General features: G+C 35.8%; 1 long non-coding RNA gene across 1 annotated transcript in view; it reads right to left on the reverse strand.

The window, feature by feature from the left end:
- LOC106993303 (uncharacterized) overlaps positions 1 to 11,894 on the reverse strand; it is a 233,053-nt gene extending 221,159 nt beyond the window's left edge. Inside the window, exon 1 of the long non-coding RNA XR_001439508.3 lies at positions 11,587 to 11,894. This is a non-coding gene — a long non-coding RNA (uncharacterized LOC106993303). The remainder of the gene's footprint in view (positions 1 to 11,586) is intronic.
- Positions 11,895 to 12,120: the final 226 nt, after the last annotated feature.

Here is a 12,120-nt window from a genome sequence, read left to right on the forward strand (position 1 = left end):
AGGGAGAGAATGAAGGATGAGAGGTGATTGAAAGAGAGATTAAGTAAACACAAAACATTTAAGTGTGTAGTAAGGATCACTGAATATTTGGAAGAATAAAAGGTGTGTTACATGTCAATACTTTAAAGAAATCTCTAACTAAACATTAGATATTCCCACTTAAAATTCCCATATTAAGGGATTTTTTTCCATTCATTGTTTCACCCTTCGAAGTATACTGGCATTTACTCTTATAGTTTCACCTTCTCTGAAATGGCTTACTTATCAAAGGAGTTGGAACAACACTTAGCACAGTGAAGGCAAATAACAGTTGCTCAATAGATACAGCATTTAATATTAATGGAAATAGTAATAATCATTATTATGACCTTACCAAGGAAAAGGGCACTGGTCATGGGAGGAAGATATGGTTGCAAAGTGTCATGCTATTTATTTCTTAGATAGTAATTTGGGGCAAGTTACTTAACCTTCTTACTCTCATGTTCTGCGTCTGTAAAATGAAATATACAATTTTATCTACCTCAAAAGGTGGTTGTATGTATTGCATGAAAGAATATGCAATTTGCATAGCACTGTGCCTGGAATACACTTTACATTTAATGTTTATTAATTATGACTACTATTATTTGTATTTATGAAGTAAATGCTAATTCAGTCAACACATTTTGAAACCCCCAAACACAATTAGTTGTACCCATGGCTTTCTTTCCCAAGCTACTTCTGAATGCCTGGTACAATGGTTTGTAAAGAAATGTTATTTTCACTGATTAACCTATTGGGATATAGGAAAACATATTAGGGCATTGATCTCTCCATCTATACATAAGTATCCTAATTTTTATAATATTTAAATATAATACAAAATATATAATACATATATTTAATGTCTATATAGCATATATCTAGTATCATAATATATATTATATCATCCTCTAAATGTTTATATTTGAATATGCTTTATAATTTGCATATTAGTATATATATTATATATACTAATATATATAATATATGTATATATAATATATATATTATATATTAGTATAATATATATAAATACTATATATATTAGTATATATAGTAAATAATTTATAAGTCAACTATATATTAGAAGTATGATAAAAAATTTATATATATATATTAGAAGTATGATAAAAAATTTATATATATATATTAGAAGTATGATAAAAAATTTATATATATATATTAGAAGTATGATAAAAAATTTTTACCATGGAGTATGAAATTTAAAAACATTTTTTGAAAACCAATTTATAACTTTCTTGGACACAATGATATATTTAATTTCCTACAAGATATCAATTTTCCAGGATCTAACCAAACTCTTAGGAACAACATCAGTTGATGTTGGTATAGGAGAGTCATAGCATAAGCCATTAATTAAGAAAAATAGGTATCTAAGTCTAACATAGACGGCTTGTATAATAATTATTATTACTATAACTAACATTTGTTAAGTACTTATCATGCATCAGACATTGGGCTAAGCAGTTTTCATGTATTATCTTATGTAAACCTCATAAATATTGGCTGTGGTTACTACCGTTGCTGTTTTACATACGAGGAAAGCCCCAAAGAGGCTAAGTAACTTGCCCAAAGCGGAGAAATCTGAGTTAGAAGTCACGTGGTCTGACTACTCCATACATATCAGCATAACAAGATGTGGTTTTGTTACTTTTCTGTTATATTTGACTGAATCCAATATTTAAAACCTGCTAATGGACCCAATCTCATTTGAACCTCACAGCAAATCTTTAAATTGTAATTAGCTATTTCTATGAATGGTCCATATCATAGAGGTTGATGAGCCAAAATCTGGCCCATTAGATCACTGTACTGCAGGTTCCTTATATAATACTTTTTCTTGTATATAGCCATTGCTCTTAGTTAAATCCTGAATTCTGGTGAGTTGAAATATCAGAAAATTGTATGTTCATCTAATGCTTACATTTTGATTCTCAAGTGTAAACATGAACATATTAGTCTTATCTTTTGTTTCTGATCAATTTTTCAATGTAATCTAAAATCTATGAGTTGTATAACTTCGAATTATTTGTGAAATGCAAATTCCCTTTTCTGTGTTAATAAACATTAAAGGTCTTTCATCAGGTTATAACCTGTTGGATAAAGAAGCAACTAATAACGAACTCCTTTTTGTAAAGTGTGATCAGGGGATGGATTTTCTTTACTTCTTTGATGACTAATATCCTCATTCATTCTTAAGCTTCAGCAAAAACACAAGCCTGTTCATAATAGTCACATGCACTGCAAAAAGAGGTCATCATCTTCTAAATAAATGTGTGATGGTGGATATAAACATACGTATATACATTCCCAAAATTTCACAGAAAATATTTGAAGTTACATGGAAGTAGAAAAGGGAAGAATGGTTTCTTGTGCTTTCTGCAGTTTCTGAGAGAGATCTAGAGAGACAGATTTGTAAATATTTTTTGAAAAGTCCCTAGTCCAACAATTCATGAGCCGCAGAAAGAAAGTAGAGACAAAGGCAATTGCCTGGTTCACTAAGTTCTTATAACTCCCTCACCCAAAATAACAACATGATGAAAATAACTTGTTTTTGGTCTAAATGATCAGGAAAATTGCATGAGTAGTTCACTTCACATTGCAGATTTTAAGATTATACTAAAGTTCATATATATGTATATAAATATATTTATATATGTATACATTTATATATATATATACACACATATATATATATTTCTTATACAGCATACATCTTGCCTATCTAGTACCTAGAGCAGAAGATGACAACCTTTTCTGTAAAGAAACAGACACTGAATATTTTGGGTTTTGTGGGCCAAAGAGTCTCTGTTGCCATTGTAGCAGGAAAGCAACTAGAAACAATAGTAACTAATTAGGCATGGCTGTGTTCTAATAAATCCTTATTTATACAAACAGCAAAGTCCTCTGAGGATCACAGTTTGCTGTTTCCTAATATAGAGCTACAGCTTCCAAAAAACCTTCACCATCAATAAATCTAAACATAGAAGCTACATATACATGGAATATGCACATATGATACGTGTGTGTGTATAATAATATCTTTAATGATGGAAGTCCTATTCAAGCCTCATTTAATAAACTGAAATCCTTCTAAATTCTCATTTTTAAATTAATTCTATCATTTAAGTATCATACCAACTTCATGAGGCAGAAAGTGTACAGACATTATTATTTATTCACTTTCATTTTGTAGAAGATGAAGCCAAGACACTAGCTCATTAGTGAAACTCGAACCAGTTCTTCCAAACTCCAACCATGGGTTTTTTCTTTTACTGGGTGACTTTAAAATGTAGCTATTATAGCAAGTGTTGACTCTTCCTTAAATAAATTTATGCCTAGATTTTACAGTGCTATCTTGTAGACAAGTGTGGATATCAGGTACATCTAAATCCGAAATCAGAGTAGCATATAGTTAAATTTTATATTAGTGCATACATCCTAAAATATGACATTCAAAGGTTTTGTTTGCAGCAGTATCAATCTGAATTTTATGACATCTGTATCTCAAAGATCAAACACTCTTGCTCCCATACCAAACGAGGACTAGGACTGTAATAGAATTAACGCAAAGCTTTCTCTACATTTTTTTAGTAATCAAGGGAGGTCAAAGGGAGGCACAGAACGGAATTAGGCAGAAACTATACAGAGCTGATTTACTCTGAAAACAAAAATGGAAGAACTTTTATTTGATTAAATGTTTGATGTATTTTTCTCCTGAGGAGAAAAAAAGCGAGAGAAGAATAAAGCAAAGAAAGGGGAGAGGATGACTAACCAAAATAGCAAAATATAAACAAACAAAATAAAATAAATAGGAAGAATGGGGATGGCTAGTGTTTAGTTTTAAACCGTTTGCTTTGCAGTGATGGAAACAGCCCCAATGTAAAGTCTGCTCCACATTAAAAGCCGAAGTGCAATTTCTTACATGTGTAAATCAAAAAAAGAAGGCAGTGTTTTTTGTTTTTTTGTTTTTTTTTTCAGATCAGGGGGCAGTGGTGTACTGTCTGAAATTCTTTGGCTGGGAAAGACAAATTCGCTCTTGGATTAAATGCCCATTTTTCTCAGAATGAATCACTAGGCTAAGGTGGAAGTGGCCCAAAATAATCAATTGACCATCAAGTGCCTTAGTGACCTACTTACATTGGAGGCCTCCCTGAGCTAGGTGGCATTGCAACCATTGTCTATTTTCATTCATTCATTCATTCTATTTCATCAGGTGCCATACTGATCTACTTATATCTGGAGGCCTCCCTGAGCGAGGTGGCATTACAACCATTGTCTATTTTCATTCATTCATTCTATTTCATCAAGTGCCTTACTGACCTACTTACATTGGAGGCCTCCCTGAGTGAGGCGGCATTGCTACCATTGTCTATTTTCATTAATTCATTCTATTTCATCAAGTGCCTTACTGACCTACTTACATTGGAGGCCTCCCTGAGTGAGGCAGCATTGCAACCATTGTCTATTTTCATCTTTCATTTACATACTAAGCTGATCTGTCCTTAAATCAAGTTTTGTCCTGCTTATGCTCAATCCAGAATGAAAAAATGTCCATTTTATAATGTATTCCTGCTGAAACTACTGCCTGGCTGTAAGACTTGGTGGGTCCAAACATGACCCAGCTTATAATGGGGAGTTCTAGACATATGGTCACTTGGTCTCAGTGGCCAAGCTTTCATCTCTACCAGAGTCCAGAATCCAAAAGTCTACCCATTGAATCTCTCACTAGGGCCTGGCATAAATTCCTCAATGCATCTTTCTTCACTAGTGACATCTCCGTCACTAAAGATTTTTTGAGATCTTGTGGCCAAAGTGGCAGTCCTGCTTGTACTGAAGCTTAGATCTGCTGCAGAATGTTGTCTATCTCTGGTCCACTATAGAAGCTGACATTTTTTTCATGATGTCCAATATGTGGACCAGAAAAGTATTCCTAGGTGTGAAATGGGTTGCCTCCAGGAAAAAAACAAAAACAGAAACAACTTCCAAGAATATATAACCCACACAATTTAGCCTCCGCTTTAAAAGAATAAACTGACATATCCCTGACTTCTGATCCCTTTAAACATTTTGCTAAAGTGGTGGATCTCTAAATATTAATATGGGTATCTTGCCTCCACAGCACTCGTGCCTCAGCACGGGCTTTTGCATGCTAGCTGCTCTGGCTTATTCTGGCCAATCAGTGTATGTCAGTGATATACTAGATTAATGTGATATTCTGCAAGACGTTGGAATAGCCCAGATCTCCTCACCATGTTATGATAGAGAGATGGAAAGTTAACATAACCCTGGGGTAAAACTGTGAATATAGTGTCAATTTTTGTAAATGTCAACTGTTTCTGGTCCTCTATCGTGATGGGATAGGAAGGAATACATTCACCAAATTAATGGTCACATAACATGTACCCAAAGCCATATTATGTCAATCGACTGTAGAGAAAATATCTTATTTGGCATGATACCTGTGATTGATGCCACTCCTTGAGTGAGCTTGTGGCATCTTATATCAGTTTTTACAGGAGTCCAGACAAGCAAATAAAATAGATGTATAATAGGGACTTTCACCCATGCTCTTTTTAAATCTCTTAATGTTTTATTCTCTGTATAATCTCCTCTAAGATGTGGTGTTTTTGATTTACTACCTTGGCCAGGGGTGGGAGGCAGTTTCAGAGGTTTCCCCTTGGCTTTCCTCACTATATGAGCAATTACATCATAGGTAAAAGACTTGGTGTGGGGGTTACTCCAACTGTCAAAAATACCAATCACAAGCATAACTTCGTGGACTGAGAAAGCGATCACTAGTGAATTCACGTACCCACTGGATCCACTGTAATTTAAACTTTGAGGATGGTGTTGTTGCTTCAGATCTCCAGGTAGCAATCACCTTACGGATACTGTGTTCTACTTACCATCTCTCCAATTCTCAGTAGCTCAAGCACCCTTGACAGCCACCCTGATCTTGCCATTTGTTATGAGAACTGGTGACAACCTGGTTTCTGGCAGTAAATCATTGCCACTGAGATTCATTGCTTTATGGCCTCTTCATTCTCACCGCTATTAATGAGGCAAGTTCTGTGGCAGCCTCTCCAACCAGCTGATCTCAGAGATGTTGATACCTCTCTCTCCAGCAATTCCTGGTAGTTTTGGTGAATAATATACACTCCAGATCTGTTGGTAAAACCCAGTCCTGTGCTAATCACATACCTGTCTAGCTTGCTCACTTACCTGAGCCTATTTTTTTAAAGAAAATTTTAAAATTTAGAATAGTTTTATATACACAGAAAAGGTACAGTCCTTGTGAGGATTCCCATATGTCCCCCAGGCAATTTCCTCTACTGTTATTATATTATAATAATATAATTGTTACAATGAATGAACCAATATTTATACGCTCTTATCAACTGAAGTTCCTGCTTTTTTTGAATTTCTTTAGTTTTTATCTAATGTAATTTTCTGTTTTTGGACTTCATCCAGGCTACCACATTACATTTAGTTATTATATCTCTTTAGACTCCTCTGGATGGTAACAGTTTTTTAGACATTCCTTGTTTCTAATAATCTTGACAGCTTTGAGGAACACTGATCAGGAATTTTGTAAAATGTCTTTTAATGTCCATCAGTCTGTTATTTGTATCAGGTTAAACTGGAGTCCCTGAGCCAATTATCCCTTTCTCTGCTGCTGCCACCTACTATGGTAACCAAAGCACTTCAACCCCACTCAACACGGGTCATTGCTTTTCAGTTCTCTGGGAACCATTCTGATAGTGAATTTGTGTGATTCTCTGTTGTCCTTGCCAGCATGTTAAATATCATATCCTAAAAGGATGGTCCCAGATCAGCAAACTCTTCTTTCTCTAGTTTTACATTCTGGCTGAAGGTACTGATGACCATGGAAAAGATTGAGAATATGCAAAATTGTGGTGATATCTCTCGATATACATAAGCAGCTTAATAAAGAAAATTAAGACTCCATTTTCAAGAATCAAGAAGGTCCTAGGTGATGCCTGGGTCTATTGTGCAGTGTTTAGCTTTTTGGCTGGCACATAGAGAGTAGGCCATCCAAAAACATGCATTTCTTTTCTTTTCTCTTCTCTTCTGTTGGTTCTCTCTTATGGTTTGGCCTTTGAAAGAAAATTGCATGGTGAGCCTTCAGTTGCCTAGGAAGATGAAATGTGAAACAACTTATAGAAAGGTGTCATTCAAGACAGTTCAGATCCTAAAAATCATTGAGAATTCTTTTTCAGCTTAGAGATTAAAGGGTACATGTGCAGGTTTGTTACATGGATAAACTGCAGGATGTTGAGGCTTGGGATCCCAACAGTCTTGTCATCCAGGCAGTAAGCCTAATACCCAGGAGTGGTTGCTCAGGCCACACCCCCTCCCTCCCTCTTCCATCTAGTTGTGTGCAGTGTGTACTGTTCCCATTTTTATGTTCATGTGTATCCAATGTTTAGCTCCCACTTATAAGTAAGAACATGTAGTATTTGGTTTTCTGTTCTTGCATTAGGTCATTTAGGATAATGGCCTTCAACTCCATCCATGTAGCTGCAAAAGACATTATTTTTTCTTTTTTATGGTTGCATAGTATTCCTTCGTGTACATGTACATTTTCTTTATCCAATCCACTGCTGATGGACACTTAGGTTGATTCCATGTGTTTCCGAATAGCACTGCAATGAACATACTGGTAGATGTGTCTTTCTGGTAGACGTGTCTTTCTGATAGAATGAATTGTTTTCCTTTGGACATATACCCAGTAGTAGGATTGCTGGGTCAAATGGAGTTACATTTTAAGGTCTTTGAAAATCTCCAAATTGCTTTCCACAGTGGCTGAACTAGTTTGCATTCCCACCAACAGTGTATAAACATTTATTTTACTTCACAGCCTTGCCCACATCAGTTGTTTTTTGATTTTTAAATAATCATCATTCTCACTAATGTGAGATGATATCTCATTGTGGTTTTGATTTGCATTTCTTTCTTTCTTCTATGATTAGTGATGTTGAGCATTTTTTCATATGTATTTTGGCCACTGATATGTCTTCTTTGAGAAGTATCTGTTCATGTCCTTTGCTCATTTTTTAATTGAATTTTTTGTTTCTCACTTGTTGATTTGTTTATATTCCTCATAGATTCTGGATATTAGCCTTTTGTCAGATGTAGAGTCTGTGAATATTCTCTCCCATTCTGTAGGCTGTCTGTTTAGTCTGTTAGTAATTTATTTTGCTGTGCAGAAGCTCTTTAGTTTAACGAGGTCCTACTTATCCATTTTTGTTTTCATTGCAGTTGCTTTTGGGGGACTTAGCCATAAATTCATTGCCAAAACCATGTCGAGAAGGGTATTTCTTAGGTTTTCTTCTAGGATTTTTATAGTTTGAGGTGTTATATGGTTTTTATTTTTCTTTCTTCTAAGTTAAAGGGGTACAAGTGCAGGTTTGTTGCATGGGTAAATTGCATGTTACGGGGGTTTGGTATACAGATAATTTTGTCACCCAGGTAATCAGCATAATACCTGATGGGTAGTTTTTCAATCCTTGTCCTCATTGCCCCCCAACCCTCAAGTAGGCCCAGTGCCTATAGCTCCCTTCTTTGTATCCATGTATACTCAAACTTTAGCTCTAGCATGTAAGTAAGAACATGTGGTATTTGCTTTTCTGTTCCTGCATTAATTTGCCTAGGATAATGGCCTCCAGCTTAATCCATGTTGCTATCAATGACATTATTTCATTTTTTTTATAGCTGTGTACTTTTCCATGGTATATATGTATGAGGTCTTATATTTAAATCTTTATCTTGAGTTACTTTTCATATATGCTAAGAGAGAGGGGTTCAGTTTCATCCTTCTGCATATGAGTAGCCAGTTATCCCTGGACCATTTGTTGAATAGGGTGTCCTTCCTTCATTGCTTATTTGTGCTGATTTTGTCAAAGATCAGATAGTTGTAGGTGTGTGGGGTTATTTCTGGATTCTCTATTGTGTTCCACTGGTCTTTGTGTCTTTTTTTTTCCCAGTACTATTCTGTTTTAATTATTATAGCCTTGTAGCATAGAATTTTTTGCTTAGGATTTCTTTGGCTATTTGGGCTCTTTCTTGATTCCAAACAAATTTTAGAATAGGTTTTTCTAATTTTGTGAAAACTAAAATTGGTATTTTGATAGGGATGGCATTGAATCTGTAAATTGCTTTGGGCAGTGTGGCCATTTTAACTATATTGAGTCTTCTAATCCATGAGCATGGAGTATTTTTCCATTTATTTGTGTTGCTCTGATTTATTCTGGTAGTTGTCTTTGTAGAGCTCTTTCACCTCCTTCATTAGATGAATTCCTGGGTATTTAATTTTCTTTGTGGCTATCGTAAATGGGATTGTGTTCTTCATTTAGTTCTCAGCTAGAATGTTAATGGTGTATAAAAATGCTATTGATTTTTGTACATTAATTTTGTAGCCTGAAACTTTACTGAATTTGTTTATCAGCCCCAGACGTCTTTTGGTGGAGTTGCTAGCATTTTCCATGTATAGAATCATATCCTTAGGAAACAGAAATGGTTTGACTCCTTCTTTTCCTATTGTGATGCCTTTTATTTCTTTCTCTTGTCTAATTGCTCTGGTTAGGACTTCCAGTACTATGTTGAATAGGAATGATGAGAGTGGGCATCCTTATCTTGTTGCAATTCTTAAGGGGAATGGTTCTAGTTTTTGCCCATTCAGTGTAATGTTGGCTGTGGGTTTGTCATAGATGCTTCTTATTATTTTGAGGTATGTTCCTTCAATGTCTAGTCTGTTAAGAGTGTTATCGGCCGGGCGTGGTGGCTCACGCCTGTAATCCCAGCACTTTGGGAGGCAGAGGTGGGCAGATCACGAGGTCAGGAGATCAAGACCATCCTGGCTAACCCGGTGAAACCCCGTCTCTACTAAAAAATACAAAAAACTACCGGGTGAGGTGGCGGGCGCCTGTAGTCCCAGCTACTCTGGAGGCTGAGGCAGGAGAATGGCGTGAACCTGGGAGGCAGAGCTTGCAGTGAGCCAAGATAGCGCCACTGCACTCCAGCCTAGGTGACGGAGTGAGACTCTGTCTCAAAAAAAGAAAAAAAGAAAAAAAAAAGACTGTTATCATGAAGGAATGTTGGATTTTATCAAAGGTTTTCTCTGCATCTATTAAGATGATCAAATGATTTTTGTTTTCGATTCTGTTTATGTGGTGAATCACATTCATTGATTTGCATATGTTGCACCCACCTTGCATCCCAGAAATAAAGGCCACTTGATCATGGTTAATTAACTTTTTGATGTGCTGCTGGATTCAGTTTGCTAGTATTTTCCTGAGCATTTTTGTGTCTATGTTTATCAGGGATACTGGCCTAAAGTTTTCTTTTTTCATTATGTCTCTGCCAGGTTTGGGTATGAGGACTGGATTTTTTTTTCTTTAAGAATGCTAAAAATAGGTCCCCAATTTATTTTGGCTTGTAGGATTTCTGCTAACCGGGATGCTTCTAGCCTGACGGGGTTCCCTTTGTAGGTGATCTGGAAAATATATCATTTTTTTCTAGCAATTATTGCTATTTTTTTCCTTTACACTCAATGACTATTCCCTGGAATGAAGCTTAGTCATTTAGTAACTCATAGACATTCAGCTAAATCTAAATCTCATCCTTTTGATCTGTGATCATTGGTGCAGACTGGTAGTGACATCTATAACTAGATAAAACAATCATTAACAAAAGCCAAAGTCCACTAAAACTTCACCTGAAGGAAAAATGGACTTTGTTTTATGCAAATTGCTACATAAACTTTTAAAATTTAACAAAGTGAGATAAGTAGTGCATTTATAAACTTGATATCCTCAGTAGTGAGACCATTTATTGAGTTGTCATTTACTGAATTCCACCTATGCCTGCTCCTGTATCAGCAACTTTATAAGCATTATCTTATTTAACCCTTAAAACTATGCTACATAGTATGATTCTCATCTTATAGGTGACACTAGATCAAAAGTTCTCATAACTTTGCTCAAACCTGTAGTGTGGAACAGAGCTTGGAAAGGAACCCCGATTTTTCCCAGACTATAATCTGTCCACCATCACATCTTGCCTTCTTAATACTAAATATTTAGTTCTATCTTACAAAGTCACCAGTTGATTTTTAGCCCCTCCTCCCCCATTAGTTGTATTTCATGCAAGACTTACAAGTTTAGTTAGTTACTTGAAGCCTCTAACCTTTAATCAAGATATAAGATCTCTCTTGGGGAAAAACATATATATGGCTTAATAGTGGATGAGCAGACAGAGCCACACTTCCTAAAAATCATATCATTACTTTTGAGAAGGATCATTATGAGTTGATCCTTATGAAGAAATTACATGGAAGTGCCTAAATTTAACACATAGAGATAAAAATCAAACAAAACTGTTTCTATTTTTAAGTATTATGAGGTCTACTTGCTCTTCTTTTTCATTTGTTTTCTGTTGCATTAGTCTGTTCTCACACTGCTAATAAAGACCTACCAGAAACTGGGTAATTTATAAAAGAAAGATGTTTAATTGACTCACAGTTCCACACGGCTCAGGAGGCATCACAATCATGGCAGAAGGCAAAGGAAGAGCAAAGTCATATCTTACATGGCGGAAGGCAAAAGAGCTTGTGCAGGCGAACTCCCATTTATAAAACCATCAGATCTCATGAGACTTATTCACTACCACAAGACCAGTATGGGGAAAACTACCCCCAAGATTCAATTATCTTCATCTAGCCCTGCCCTTGACACATGGGGATTACTATAATTCAATGTGAGATATGGTGGGGACACAGCCAAACCACATCATTCCACTCTGGCCCCTCCCAAATCTCATGTCCTTATGTTTCAAAACCAATCATACTTTCCCAACAGTTTCCCAAAGTCTTAACTCATCTCAGCATTAACTCAAAAGTCCACAGTCCAAAGTTTCATCTGAGACAAGGCAAGTCCCTTCCACCTAAGAGCCTGTAAAATCAAAACAAGTTAGTTACTTTCTAGATACAATGGGGTACAGGCATTGGGTAAATACAGTCACTCCAATGGGAGAAATTGACCAAAACAAAGGGGC

Source organism: Macaca mulatta, chromosome 14 (assembly GCF_049350105.2).
Source record: "Macaca mulatta isolate MMU2019108-1 chromosome 14, T2T-MMU8v2.0, whole genome shotgun sequence".
In the NCBI taxonomy this organism is placed as follows: Eukaryota; Metazoa; Chordata; class Mammalia; order Primates; family Cercopithecidae; genus Macaca; species Macaca mulatta.